This window comes from Squalius cephalus, assembly GCF_949319135.1.
Source record: "Squalius cephalus genome assembly, chromosome: 6".
Taxonomy (NCBI): domain Eukaryota; kingdom Metazoa; phylum Chordata; class Actinopteri; order Cypriniformes; family Leuciscidae; genus Squalius; species Squalius cephalus.
In genome coordinates this window covers 47,321,174-47,337,510 of record NC_137127.1, presented here as the reverse complement: position 1 = coordinate 47,337,510, position 16,337 = coordinate 47,321,174, and the positions used below count along the sequence as shown (strand labels likewise).

General features: G+C 38.0%; 1 protein-coding gene across 1 annotated transcript in view; it reads right to left on the bottom strand.

Annotated features, from left to right (window-relative positions):
• insyn1 (inhibitory synaptic factor 1) overlaps nucleotides 1–16,337 on the bottom strand; it is a 75,443-nt gene that overhangs the window by 14,918 nt on the left and 44,188 nt on the right. The gene's annotated exons all lie outside the window — the stretch shown is intronic.

Genomic DNA, 16,337 nt, shown 5'->3' with positions numbered 1-16,337 from the left:
AGCGTACACAAAGGGCACATGGGTAGCAATTATCTCTCAGCATGTATAACCTGGATGACGTCCTGGAAATGGCCAACAAATTGTAAACCGAGCAAGTTGGATTTTCTCACTGTTTCTGGAGGTAATGCAATTAAAGATGCTCAAAGAGATCTGCTTTACACCCCCCCCCCCCCCAACCCCCCCACTATTAATAAATTGTGTTGTCTTCTTGAGCATTAATTAATGTTTGCACCTTTACAAACCTATGCACATTGCGAAAACCATGCTTTATGCATGAATACGTCCGATAACTAATGAAAGATACCGGTGTGAAATGTTACTGAGCGTCATCCAGAAATCATATTCAGAGTCTTGGATAGAATAGAGAAATTATCAGTCTCTTAATTTTGTCTGCATTGCTTGTCATTTTCTTTTTTAAAGGAAATGTTTGTGTGCGTCCTGCTGCAGTTTTCTGCCAGACTTCATATTTTGCCAGACTGTGGTTTGCCCTTCGTCACTCGTAGGGCAAAATCAGGAATTAAAATAGCATTGAGCGGGAGACTGTGAGGAAGTCTCTCTCTCTCTCTCTCTCTCTCTCTCCCTGTCTTGCTCATAGACTCTCATTCTCTCGCTGATACCGCCGGCCGTCAGATCGATGTCTCTCTGGCGCTCCGCTTTGTTTCTCTGGCCCACACTGCATCTGTTTAAATAGCTTCCGCTTTCTCATTTGGAAAAATCCCATATATCATTACCCAACAAATGTAACTTGCTCTCCCATACTGAAGTGAAAACTCCAGCATTCTGAATAAATAAAGAAAGCCAGTGATTTATTTTATTCTGCTCTCAGAGCTGCTTTTATACGGCATGAAGCAAAGCAGCAGCAAATCTATTTCCATTCCTCAATCCTTTTTATTTTGGACTTTTTCAAGGCCTCGATCATCAGAATTACCTTGACACGGCCAGGTAACGCTTCACAATCAGCGATGCAGTGATCTGATGTATGGCGTGGCAGGAACCAGGCGTCCAGATGAGACAAAAACATCGACTCAATTGCTTGAATTGAGAAACATGAGCCACGCTGTTCAGTTTGCTTAATCAAGAGAACAAAGCTTTTTGATTTTGTGTATTATTATTCAGATAAATCACAGGGGGTGTTGCAATTTAAAATCAGCTGGGTTGTGGAACATTATTCACAGTTTATGTTATGAATTTTTATGCATGTTTGAAAGGATGTTAAAAGACTTAAGAGGGAGATTAAAGGATTCTTAACCCTCAGAAACACCAGCCTTGATATTGATGATGTATTTTCTTTTTAGAGTCATTGGTTATTAAAATCACATGCATATTTATGCATATTTTGCTTCGGGGTGAATTTAAAAAAAACAAAAAAAAAAACATTGCAATATTTCTATGTTGGGTTTTCAAGGCTGCAACATTTCAGAATGAAGGATGGAACTGGAAATATTCGGACATTCTGGGTTTGACTGAAATTTCAGTATGTTTCTACAAGTTCATATACAGATATACATTCTAGTGCTGGGCAACGATTAATCACAATTAATCGCATTCAAAATAAAAGTTTGTGTTTACATAATATATGTGTGTGTATAATTTGTAATAACGTAATATAAATTGTATAAATTATAAATACACATGCACATGCATGTATATATATTTAAGAATATTATATTTCTATTTCAAATATTTATATTTAAATATAACTTAAATTATAAATATATTTACAGTATATATACATGCAAATATTTCTTAAGTATATACATGCATTAATGTGTAATTATCTATACAAAATAATTATACACAGTACACATACAAATATTATGTAAACACAAACTTTTATTTTGAATGCGATTATCTTTGCCCAGCATTAATTCACACACACACTCACACACACACACACACACACACACACACACACACACACACACACACACACACACACACACACACACACACACACACACACACACACACACAAATATATATGTACACAAACTTTCAGTTGGCAGTGAACTACATAATCCTGGCAAAGTTAATAATCAAATAATAAAAAAAATAATAAAAAAAAGATCCAATAAACATTTCCCTGCCAAAGCCGTAGTGAGCTGCTGCTATGTGTAGTTTCAACACATATGTAGTGAAAGATTTTTATTATTTAATAGCTTTAAATAACTTGTAATTTTGCTACAGTGTGTCTCTGGAGGTTTGAGATTTAACAGTTTAGACTAGCGGTGCCTCAATTATTCCTCTCAAGAAGAAATTAACCAAAAATAACAAATAGTTGCATCTAAAAGCCTCAGGTCAGATAATACAGCTGTTGAATATGGAGACAATCCTCATCCGTCACCCATCACAACCGTTCATCAGTGTTCCCACATCACTCGTCACACTCACCATTACACACACACACACACACACACACATATCCTCACTCTTTCCCCTCCATCCTCCTCTCCCTTTCAATTTCTGTCTTCCGATCCATTCCTTCCCTTTCCTCTTTAGCAAGACCTCGGAGAGCCTGTGACACCTTTATCAGACTTGTTAGTTTGCTGAATCAATGGTTGCGGTGTAATCTGAATGGAGGAGCGGAAGCAAAGGTGAGTCTATTTGCAAACACAATCACAACAATATATCCAGCAGTCCCCGGGGAACCTTCTGCCCGCTTAACCTCCTAAAACACACTAAATCTACAACCAGGGTCTATTCAGCAGCAGATGCTGACAGGTTATTAGCATCATAGGATTTATTCAGTCATTTACTGTCAGGAGTTTCCGAGTCAATGGTTAATTTTCGTCATGGTTTCAAACGAAAGAATCACTCATTGCACTGGCATGTTTTCAACTGGGCTCAGATCCACTAACACAACTGGAGAAGCTCGGCTTGTGTGTACATTTGTGATTTATGATTATCCTTCTGTGACTAGTTTTGGGTCAACGTCACCAGGAACATTCCCTGTAAAATACTGGGGATATTCAGTAATCTTAAACTTTTAGCGTGACAAATAAAGTATCTGAATTAATTTAAAACCCAACAGGAACAATATATGCTGTACATACTGTATGCTATTCATTCATTCACAGATTCATTGATTCATTCATTGATTCATTTCATTGATTTGTTGATTCATTAATTTATTTATTGATTCATTGATTCATTTAGAATTTGTATATTTGTGCCAGAAGATTAGCTGATTATTAAACTTTGAACGTGACAAATGAAATATCTGAATGAATTTAAAACCCAACAGGGACAAATGACAATATATGCTGTTCATATGCTATTCATTCATTCACAAATTCATTGATTCATTAATTTTTTCGTTGATTCATTGATTGGTTCATTGATTGATTGATTGATTGATTGTTTGATTGATTCATTCATTCATTCATTCATTCATTCATTCATTCATTCATTCATTCATTCATTCATTCATTCATTCATTCATTCATTCATTCATTCATTCATTCATTCATTCATTCATTCATTCATTCAGAATTTGTATATTTCTGCCAGAAGATTAGCTGATTCAATAGCCTAATTCATTTGACATTATCCAGCTAGCATGAAATGCTTTAGTGGGTGATTTTGTCTGGTTGCACTGCAATACTAGAAAGTCAGATTCAGTTTCTTATATTGTACAGAGCCAATAAATGTTGCTGATAGAGTTGGATTTAGAGCGGCTTGGCTCTGCAATAACAACAGAAACTCATTCAGACTCGAGCAGACCTCGGTGTGACAGCACAAACAGTGCAGCAATTATATCAACAGCATTAATTATTAGCCTTGTCCACTTTTTTCAGACAGAGATGTCATGTCAGATGAAGTTTAATTGGTTAGAAGTGGGCTATTAGTTTAGAATGTGGGCTGGTTACAGATGGTGAAAAACTCATAATGATTTGTGGTGAATTATGAAGAACATTCAGATTAATTGACAACAATTTTACTGTCACTTGTCAGTCCGGCAAGCATTTGATGATTCGCTAAGCTCCGCCCCCTCTTGATTACAGTAGATCCATATATAGGGCTATTTCCATAAACAACACTAATTTCGCTAAAATCTGCTTGCTGGAGTAAGTAAATATTTAATGTTTATTATTCATATATGGACTCGAATTAATTGTGGGATTGCAAATAATTCTTTTCAGTTACACTTTATTTCAATATTCTACTAACTATAAGTAACTTTGCAACTACATTTCAACTAACTCTCATTAATTTGAAACTATATATGTGAGCTAACTCTCATTCGAGTTTTAGTAGACTGTTATGTTAGGGTTAGTAGAATCAGCTGACTTGCAAAGTTACTTATAGTTAGTAGAACATCTAAAGTGGACCATTGAAATAAAGTGTAACAGGAGAAGCCGTAACAGAATTGGGGGCTCGTCCGGGATGAGAACCTGGGACCTTTCTCTGACATTTTTCAGTAAAATATATAAAATGATTAAAAAACTGCAATTAATTAGATTTAAGACAACTGAAAAACAGAAAAAAGCATATTTTGAAAAAAAATATTAATACAAATAAACTGAGCTGTATAATGTTTAAATAAATGCTTTCACAAAATAGTGTACAATACAAACTACAATGCACACTTTTGTAACGAATCATTCAAAAGTAATTTATTTACTTGTTTATTTTCACATGCCGTCAGACGCTGTTGAAATGACGCGTTACTATGGGTTGCATCTTGCTTCGGACTTGACTGACAGATGGCATTCTGACATGCTTTCTATCCTTAAATCCACTTTTTTTGTTGTTGTTGTTGCAATTATTCATACATATAAAATACAATAAGTTTAAGTCAATAGTCCCATATTCATAACTGTGACCACACAGTCTGTTTACAATGTCTTTATACAGTGTGTGTGTAATATATATAGTCCTTCCTTCCGTCTTTCCTTCCGGAAAGGTTGAGATTTGCTTCAAAAATAACAAATGATCACTAATATAAGACCAGTTTTATAAAGCTGAACATCTGCTCCCTGCTTTCACAGTTAGTTATCACCCCTGAAAATCTTCAATGGCATCGGCATTCTGCCAAACATGCTTTCAGTGCCGTTATTAGAGTGACTTTTAGAGCCGACTATTAGAGCTGAGAGATGTGAAATATGACACGTCTATATGATAGATCTGCATATCACGTCTCACAATGCCTCTGGAACATGGACAACTTAAAATTCATGTACATTTAATAGACATATTTTCAGAGTAATTGCAATAATTATCTGTATCCCTGAATCATGGTATGAAGAAAATGAAAAAGATGTGAAAAAGATGTTTAAATAAAACCATAAATATGCTGTATGTGCTTCACCTTTGCAGCAGAAACTATTCTGCACAACAGACGTCTACTCATGAATGCTTGGTTATATATTTGCATAACTTAAACAACACTTCAAAGGGTAGGTAGTAATGATTTGTCATTAAAGGCACATTATGTAAGTTTGGCCACTAGAGGTCACTTATTCAAAACAATAGCAGGCGTAGCTTGATGACGCTGTGAGTGAATGTGGAATCATGGGAGTTGTCGTCTACACTTTCACCATGGAAAACAATCTGACGGGACTCAAGTAGAAATCATATTCATTGATGAGCTAATGTTTTCAAGTTTTATTAATGTTACTGTGGTAAGAAGGGCTGGGCCGAGAGCCCGGGACACTTTACGCAGCTGTTTTTATAATTCTGACATGCTGCAGCTCCTTTCCTTATGCTGTTTATGCCTATTTTACAATTAAAATGATGATTACGTTTAACATTCACCTCATTCTTCCCTGAACTTGAACTTTGCTACAGTTATGTTTGATCACTTAAATTCACACATTATTTTATTTCATTCTAATGAAAGAACCTTTACAGGTCACTTCATCTGATGAGTTCAAATTGGGGTAAAACAGTGTTTTACTTGATCAAAACAAACATACTAAAATATACATTTACGTAAGTGTGCTGAAAGTTGTTATAACATTAATCTGTGCGTTTGCTTGGCGGCTGGGATGAGACACTTGTTGCACATACCAGTATTGAAATTAGAATATAAGATAACAGTTTTTCTCAGTCGGTTTGGTGCATTTCTCAGATCAGAAATGAAATTCTCAAAACTACTTGTTCAACCTCCACATCATCTAGTCACTTGTGCACATCATAAAAGCAGTTTCTCATTCTTTTGAACAAGTTGTGATTGCTTTGGTCCATTCATGCAATTGATTATGTACAATTGTCTGCGGTTTCCTACATTATCGGCTGCTAATGCCATGTTGCTCAAAATGTATAAAATAGATCTCTGTGCAATAGTCTTACCCCTCAAAACATCTAGTCATTAGTTCATCGTATAAGTCATTAAATGCAAAATGGTTGATCTAGTTGTCATAAACTGTCAAGCATATTTTCTACACATTTCTATTAGACTTTTTGTAAATGTGCCATAAATTGATGAACTGTGCAATCTTGACTTTCACTAATGAAGAGAATGTAGATCAACCAATGAGAAACCAGTTCGCTTGTCTTTCAAACTGATGGCACTGACACAGATGTTTACTTTTGAGAGATGAACTAAGGATTCTGAGCAAGAGACTGGCTTTTGCTGGTGATCCACTGTGTTTTGCTATTTGTACAAATTGATTTGAGAAATGCACTTACTGTTTTGCAAATGTCGAGGATGATTCGAGAAACGTACCAAAGCGACTGAGAAAAACTGTAATAAAAGCTGGATGAATTGTGTTGCTAAATATCATGCAATTCATTTTAAAACATTGTATGATGGAGAAAATGTTGTATAACTGCTAGCACAAATAAAGCTGTTTCTGATTATGCTATGTTAGCCACTTGACAAAACAGTGTTGTCGGATTTAATTATGTTTAAAACCATGTTACTCGCGGTAAATCAAGAAAACAAGAGATTCAAACGATAAGACTAACCATGTTGAGCTACATAACACTGATTAGTTTTCTGTCCAAACAGTTGCTCACCTGTCTCATTAAACACAGATTATATTACTGTAACACATCTTTGATGTTTCCATGGTCTTTATGGAAGTAAAACCAGAAATCAAGGGTAAGGTGGATATAACATCACTGACAGGCCATGCAATGAGATGGAGATGGATGGATGGATGGGTGGGTCGATTGATGGTTGGATGGATGGATGGATGGGTGGGTCGATTGATGGTTGGATGGATGGCTGGGTGGGTGAATGGATTGATGGATGGGTGGGTGGATGGATTGGTGGATGGGTGGGTGGGTGGGTGGGTGGGTGGCTGGGTCGAGGATGGGTGGGTGGGTGGATGGATGGATGGATGGATGGATGGATGGATGGATGGATGGATGGATGGATGGATGGATGGATGGATGGATGGATGGATGGGTGGATGGATGGGTGCATGGGTGGATGGATGGATGGATGGATGGATGGATGGGTGGATGGATGGATGGATGGGTGGGTCGATTGATGGATGGATGGATGGATGGGTGGATCGATTGATGGTTGGTTGGATGGATGGATGGATGGATGGGTGGGTCGATTGATGGTTGGATGGATGGATGGGTGGATGGATGGATGGGTGGATGGGTGGATGGATGGGTGGATGGGTGGACGGATGGGTGGATGGGTGGACGGATGGGTGGATGGATGGATGGGTGGATGGGTGGATGGATGGATGGGTGGATGGGTGGATGTATGGGTGGATGGGTGGATGGATGGGTGGATGGGTGGATGGGTGGATGGATGGGTGGATGGGTGGATGGGTGGATGGATGGGTGGATGGGTGGATGGATGGGTGGACGGATGGATGGATAGATAGCAGCCATGAAGTGTATCATCTATTCATCAGTTAACACTGTTAAGATAACGTTTGATGAATGATTCTCTATATAAATCTCTCTTCAGTAATACAGTTGTTTTGGCGGCCGATCCTGGGCCTGTCGTCCTGAACGCGGTGTGAAATCCTCCCAGTTAGAGGTGAATGACTCTGTGTGTGTGTGTGTGTGTGTGTGTGTGTGTGTGTGTGTGTGTGTGTGTGTGTGTGTGAACATGTACGGGACGAGCTCCTGCATGACGCCGGTCCTCAGCGCTCTTAGAAAGGCTTTATGAATAATGAATAGCTCTGTGTCTGTGTCTGGGTCTGAGCTCGGTGTCTCTGCCGGCTGCTGCAATACTCTGACACCTCGTGCCATCGTCGGCTCGGGCACTTTCAGACCCAGATGGAGAAAAACAAAAGGAAGAGAAGAGAGATCTATCCTTCCGGGAAAGGGATGGAGAGAAGGAGATAAGTGACTAGTGCTGATGAGTCAATGGATGGGATGGGCCTGTTCCTGACAGATGAAAAACGAGAGAGAGAGAGAGAGAGAGAGAGAGAGAGAGAGAGAGAGAGAGAGAGAGAGAGAGAGGGCAGACAAGGAGAGAAAAGGAGAGCAGGGAATGGGAGAGATACTGTGGATGACTCGCAGAGAAAGCCAGGCCTGACAGAGGAAAATACAGTGTCATGGGCAAAATATATGATAAGCACAGAAAGCTGAGACAGACAATGAAGAGAGATTTATACTCACTAATTAAAGGGACAGTACACCCAAAAATAAAAAATGCAGTCATCAGAAAGGATGCAAAAGCACCACAGGCCCTCTTTACACCTGCTATTATGATGCATTTTGGTCGATTGGATCACAGTAGATGAGGGAGAAACATTTTTAATCCGTCTCTTTTGTCCACTTTCATCCACTTCTGTCCTGATTTCTTCGAGGCGAGGGTCTATGGGCAGGTAAATGTATCGGCTTTTTCAGATTTTTCGATCTTATGAACAAAATATGAGCATGATGTTAACACATTAGGTCAGTAGGCGGTCTTTTGTGGCTGTTCGATCACATGAGCATCTAAACTACGAAAGCAATCCGGTGGAATGCGTTTTCGACTACCTCTGGAAGTGTTGGAAAGTGGACAAGCTCAACATGTTTTAGACCCCGTTTACACCTGTATTAGCATCGTCCACGTGTGATCTGATCGACCAGAATGCTTGTTAATACCAGGTGTAAACAGGACCATAAAGTCACATGACTCATGCACTATGTTCCAGGTGTTTTAAAGTGAGCAACTGACCAAAAATGTAATATTCACCTGTAAACCACTGCGACTGGATTGAGTCAGTGAGTTAGTGAATGAATCATTCAGACCGAATCAACAGATTCATTGAACAGATCAAGCTTTCACTATGTTTCTTATGAACTCGAACGGCATGAGAATAATCACTGTACATTAAGACAGTTGTAGTGTATTACAAGATTTCGGAGAAGTTGTTTAAATATGCAAATGAGACATTATCTAATGCAATATGCTCAAATTTGCATACATTTCCAGGACAGAAATCTGAACATTGGATAACCGGATAAACTGTGAGGTTTAGTGTATTTAGGTGTTTCTGAATTTTGAGAAAACTGCCTTTAAATATATGTGCTGTATTGTAAGTGAAATAGATATAAAATGCAATAAAATAAACACTTAAATGTGCATTTAGGATGTTTTCTTTCGACTAGTCTGAAAAAAAAGGAAACAAAATAGCCCCAAATCTCAAGATTGACCAGTGCATAAAAACAAGTTTTTTTTTTTTTTTTCCTATAGTGTCTTGCCTTTGACACTGGACTGAACCCTCAAAATTATTCTAAACAATATTTTTCTTCGTGCACGGAATATACAAGTCGCTATTGAAATTGTTGAAAGAGTTTTTGTTTCAAGTCAGGACACACACATGTGTTTTCTAGCACTGTTCAAAAGACAGTGATGTCACTACATTAACAAGTTGCTCCGTTTGGTTCTGCACACACTATGCAGATTTAATGTAAAAGCGGTCTTCACTTTCATTAATATGCATGCAGCCAGTGTGAAGCTTATGCCTTCATCCAACCAATCAGTGATGAGCAGTACGGTGACATCATAAGCACGGTCCCATCATAAGCACACAATAAGACTGAACCGTCAAATCAACCCACTGAAACACACACTAACATGCACACACTATATACTGTACATGCGAAGTCCAATGTTATTAATATAAAACATCCATGCATGTATGGCTTTCATGATTCCATGCCCACAACATTCACAAACGACACATCCCAGTCCTGACCAGGCAGCGGATAGAAAACCACTGCCTTAACTTATATCTGCTGTCTGAGGTAATTTAATTGTGAATGAGACTGAAGTTAAGTGAGGTATAGTGATGCTATTTTACGGTACATGCTTTTTGCACAAGGTAAGAAGGATGATCTCATGCATGTTATCCGACGCTCTGGGATGCCCATGGAAACATGATCCATCTTTTAACTTATCGCAGAAACAACACTTGACAAGACTCTAGTCAACATGAAATCAAAATGTACCATGTTTTGCATGTTGCTGGAGTTATTGAGAACAATTCATCAGTGCACGTTATTCCAAAGTTTCTTTGCAAATGAGGTTGAGGAAAAATTTTGTTATTCATTAGCCAAACAGATATTGTTTGAGGCCGCTGTTGCAATGCAGCCTTTTTAAATAGTGCAAATAATTAATGCATTCATTTTATGCAGGTTAACAATAATGCAATAAAGGTTATGGCAATAATGGCAAATAATGATAGACTGGAAAAATAAGTGTTACCCTTGGGATCCGTCAAGAAGACACTCTAAAGGTGAACATGATGTTCAGCCTCCACGTTCCCCAGAGAGAAATGGACAATCAAACCCGGAGGAAAAAGTTATTGCTCCGAGGATTCTCTCAGGAGTTATGGAGATCTCATCTATATCTCTCTGAAGGATCAACTCTGTCTGTCATGTTATCACTAGTTATGTTAATGTTATATGTTTATTATGTAATGTAATGTTATGTTAATGTTATGTTACAATATGTTCTGTTGTTTATTAAATAGTTAATATATATATATATATATATAATGTAATGTTTGTTATGTTTATGTTGTTGTTCTGTTTTGTTAATGTTACTGTTTTATATATGTGTTGTTATGCTTCCGTTGTTTTATAACAGTGTTATTATTCACACATGTTATAAGGTTGTTATGTTGTATGTTATATGGTATGTTATTGTAATGTTTATGGTATATTATACTACAGTATATGTTTATGTAATGTTAATGTTATGTAATAGCATGTTGTGTTATAATATGTGTGTTATACACACACAAGACACTGGGGTTCTTTTCCTCAAGAGACGATTATCTGACATTAGGCTTCAGTAAACATCTAATGTTGCTGCCTGTTTAATCTCAGTGTTTTTGTCTAATAACTTAAAATAATTGGGACATGAAAGAGATCTCATTTGGGATTAAAAAAAAAAATCAATTACTCGTTGACTAGCATGAACACTCATGAATATATCACAGAAGTAAAGTTAATGCAGGAAAATATTCAATATGTGAGTTTATCTGTTCTAAGCCGACTGTGTCTGAAGATCCCTGTGAGTGTTCATTCTGTGTGTTTATTTGTATGTATGAGGGGAATGTATGTTTTGCATGCTGGTCTTCTTTAAATGGCCCTCGATTTTAATCTCCTGACAGAACATTCTTGACAGCTCCGGCCTGTTTACCTCTCTCTCTCTCTCTCTCTCTCTCTCTCTCTCTCTCTCTCTCTCTCTCTCTCTCTCTCTCTCTCTCTCACATAGTCTACCTCTATTTCCCTCTCTCTAGTATTCTGACTGTTGCTCTCTGGCCCCTAAAGCCGTTGTCTCTTCTGCTCTGCGTCTGCATCTGAAAACCCAGTGGATTTACAGGGTTTACTGTCAGCCCCCCCCCCCCCCCCCTCTCTCTCTCTCTCTCTCTCTCTCTCTCTCTATTTTCTGCTCACGCTCATCTTTCTCTTTCTATCTCTCCCTTCGCCACATACTATTCCATTTTTCATGCCATTCCTTTCCGTCTGGTGACACTGTCGTTATTCTCATTATGATCTCTGTGCTTCCGTTGTCTTAGTTCGCTGGAGCGAAAGTGACCGCCAAGGTTTAGATGGGTCGTTTACTTTCTTCTTTTCTACTTTTATATATATATATAAATGTAAAAGGCTGTGTGCACATGATCTGGATGTATTCTGCTTGTGATCAGGGCTGTTTACTGTAAGAAAATGGATTCAGTGCCTATTTCAAGAAATGATGAATGAAATAAGTCACAGTACAAATATAAAATGAAACATACTGCAAAATATGAATTAAGACTCTGATAAGTTTCAGAAGAGGCAGTGTCACTTTCCTTCAGCTCATCGTGTTCTCAATCACAACTCACCACTTACAGTTACAACTGCAGATAGAGATATTTTACTCATTTCCCGCAGATTTTGAACTCTCACCCAAAGTGTGCACACATAAAGCCACCTCTCAAAACTAAATTGAGTTATTTTTCACTTCTTATTGCGCTTAAACAGTCAAATAAACACAAAATAATGTCAACATGCCAGTCTTGGCGAGTCTTCATGTAAAGTTAAGATATGTTTTAAGTGAATGTTAACAGTTGAGAAAGAAAACACAAATGTAACAGTATAATGGATCCATGCCTCAGGTCTTAAAGTGACAGTACTGGTTTCTTGATGAAGTAAAATGGTTTTCCATAAGCCTCCAATCCGGAAACAGAGTAAACATAAAAAGGACTGGATGATGAATTTACATAAAACCCAAACACAGAGACGAGACCAAGAACGACTGATTCTGACACTGTTTGCCCCCATGATGTGCTTAGAAAGAAGGCCAAGGGTGAAATCTGTACACTCAGCATGTGCTTGCACAAAGTCAACATGTCTTTTAAGTGTGCTTAGATAAATATATCTGCTGTGTGTGTGTGTGTGTGTGTGTGTGTGTGTGTGTGTGTGTGTGTGTGTGTGTGTGTGTTAGTGTGGGAGAATGAGTGTGTATCTATGATTTTGCGTCATCCTGCAGCGCCCCGAGAGCAGGGATCAGAAGTGAGCATCTTTCACACGCCGCGTGCGCACAGACAGTGTCAACAGTCGGTGCCGAGCTTCTGCGAAACACGAGACATGAATCTGAGGAAGGCTCTTGAACACAGCTGTGCTCTCGCCTCAGACGCATAGGAAAGCTTGACTGAGAGACCGTGAGTCACACTCACCTGCCTCGGGCCTAATTTAGCTCATATTAGCAAACAAGGTACTTACACATGGATAAACGTCTTTCACGCACACGATGTCCTTCATCGGCACTGCAAAATATACAGAATCGACAGCAGGACCGAGCAAAAGTCTCTTAACATTCCTCCTGTCTCTGGCTATGTTTACATGCACAACTTTTGTTTCAATCGGACTGAATTCATTCCGATTAATGAATCTGAATGTAGTGTTTACATGGACGCTAAACAAGTGATCGGGTTTGTGTGCGCATTTATAAGATTAAAACTGGAATATATTCTTTGACTATACAGAGTTTCTCGCTGTTTGCGCATAATAACCATTCTCCTACATTGGTTCTTTATTTGTTTTAAACAGCTAATAATTATCCATTTCTGGTCATAATTTGGAGACAATGAGCATATGAAACGTAGTGCCGCTGCTTATATTGATCACGCAGTAAAAATGCCCAAAACCAGCTTCACTTCACAGACGCAGTGAAAGGAGGATTATAGAATGACGGGACACTCATTTACACAACACTTTATTCATCAGGAAGAATTTCTTGTTCCGCACGTCATACGTCATTACACTATATCAATGTCATTGCACATGTGCAGTCCTTTCAGTTTCGGTTTTCAATCCGACCAAGTGTTTACATGTTCTCTCGATCGGATTAGAAAAGGAATAAACCAGCTCTTTCAATCGGATCGAAAATTAATTCGGATCGAGCTCAATCGGATCGATTAAAGTGTTTTACATGAAGGCTTTTCAGTCCGATTGAGTCGTCAATCTGATTACTATGGATTATTTGGTTGCATGTAAACATAGACTGCAGTCATTATCAACAAAAATACAATATAATGATATTACAACAGCTATGATACACAACAGCAAATATATATATATATATATATATATATATATATATATATATATATAGTTGATTAAAAATACATTTTTGGTGGTGTCACGGCTTTTGTATGTTGGGGTAATAGAAACTGATTGTGAGAAACTGTGCCTTATTAACGTATCCATTTTGGAGACTTCGAGGGCAGGAGCTAAAGGGAATATGTGTGCTAACTGTGCAAGCCTGAGATATTTTAGTCCGTGTGTACGAGGAAGAGCTCAGCACGGACGTTTGAGAAGCTGACCTTTCCTCGACACTCGAAGGTGTGTGAGTCTGTGAAGCAGCTCGAAGCACAATCCCCATCCGTACTCAATGGCCTATTCAACATGACACGCACTCTCACACCGACAACAGTTCTTCCCTTTTTCCTGTCATATCTTTTTGAATCATGTAATTCCTCACTCTCAGAGCCCATAATTTGCCCACCGTGACCATATGCCAGGCATTTCTATTCTGAATGGGTCAGCCATCACCAAAGTGCTCACACAATATTCCTGTGTTTCCAAACAGTCCTCGTTTTTTACAACTCCATGTCAGTGGAGAAAGCGGCTACATCGGATTTATTAATGGACGAGGTACATAAAGACAGAACTGGGGTCCGGGGGGGGTCGGCTCTGGATGGGCGTATTAAACAGCGTATTAAACAGATTAAACGTATCAAGTACCACCCAACCCCCCCCCCCCCAATACAGTAAAACTGCACATTTTAGAGTGGCCTTTTATTGTGGACAGCCTAAGGCACACCTGTGCAATAATCATGCTGTCTAATCAGAATCTTGAAATGCCACACCTGTGAGGTGGATGGATTATCTCGGCAAAGGAGAAGTGCTCACTAACACAGATTTAGACAGATTTGTGAACAATATTTGAGAGAGAAAGGTGTACATAGAAAAGGTCTTGGATCTCTGAGTTCAGCTCATGAAAAATGGGGGCAAAAACAAAAGTGTTGCTTTTACAACCCTACATCAGATTTATACATGAGGACGTCCCTAAAGGGAGGTTTTTGGAGATTTTGTCAGGTTTTGGTAATTTCTGGGTACAAATTTGTCCCCAAAATATAGTTAAGTAGGTACACACACACACACACACACACACACACACACACACACACAATTTGACATAATTCAGCTGCTCAGCTCCTTCGAATATTACCAGTTGCTGTTTGCAAACACATAAGCCCACATAAACCAAATACATTTCAATGACGTGAGTGCAAAAAGACACAAACAATGCATAAAATCATTCGTTTGCTTCTTTCTGTACAACAGAGTTTGTTAGATTGTCTCCCTTCAGGCATATTTCATTATCTTGTAGCTCACACATGATTTTTGTGGGTTTAGCCTTCTGCCAACATTGACAAACAAGCTCTACTCCAGCTAACAGGGAACGTTCTGGCAAGGTTTAGTCAAGGTTATGAACAAATGTTCTTCCAGTAACATTAATTGAATGTTTGTTCAAAGTTTTCTGGAAATAGGGTTCTCAATATGTTAACACAAAAATGGTATTTATATATTTTTTTCTGAAATATTTTCAAATGTTACTTCTTGTTTCAGAACGTTCCGAGAATATTAAAAAATAACGTTCCCACAATGTTTGAAGGATGATACAATTGATTGTTTCCTTAAGCACTTTAAAAAAGGACAATATGAAATGAACAAATACTGATTGTTATGTGCTTTCTGACTTATAAGTTTGTGACACTTGTTGCTGAAAATGAGAAATTAAACAAAAACTGGGAGTTCTCAATGACAATATAAAGTATAAAAAAATTATTTTGCCATGGTTAAAGAGAGGAAAGGTGGGTCAATTTGATGTACCAGCCGCCAAGTAAAAATCCCATTCATTTTCTCAATAGGGGATTGATTTGTAACAACAAATTATAAACCGTTAAAGACAGACGTACTGTGAGCTATGAGGATGTTAATCAGTTGAAGCCATCAGACCACATTATTTCATCTTGTTTTTTACATTTTTATCATTTTTTTTTTATATAGCAGAATTCCTGGTGAAAATTGCATTATGATTTTGAAAAGAAATCTTCATGAATCAGAGAATGAAGCACTGCGAATAATCGAGTGCATAATATGCATATTTTGTATTAAACATAAAATGTTTTCAATATACATAATCAACATCATTAAATCAATCGTTTTATATTTATAGTTTTTATTTCATTTTTATTATGTCATTTGAAATACTTCATGGCATTGTAGTTCTCCCTTCATTAAAGCCTGTTTGTGTTGTTGTTACTTTTTAGCTTCAAATTAAAGCTTGTAAAGTTGTGATTCACCTCGTCTCTGGTTGGTTTGGTTCATGACCCCTAAATGAAGACGTTTTTAAAATCCCTATATACTTC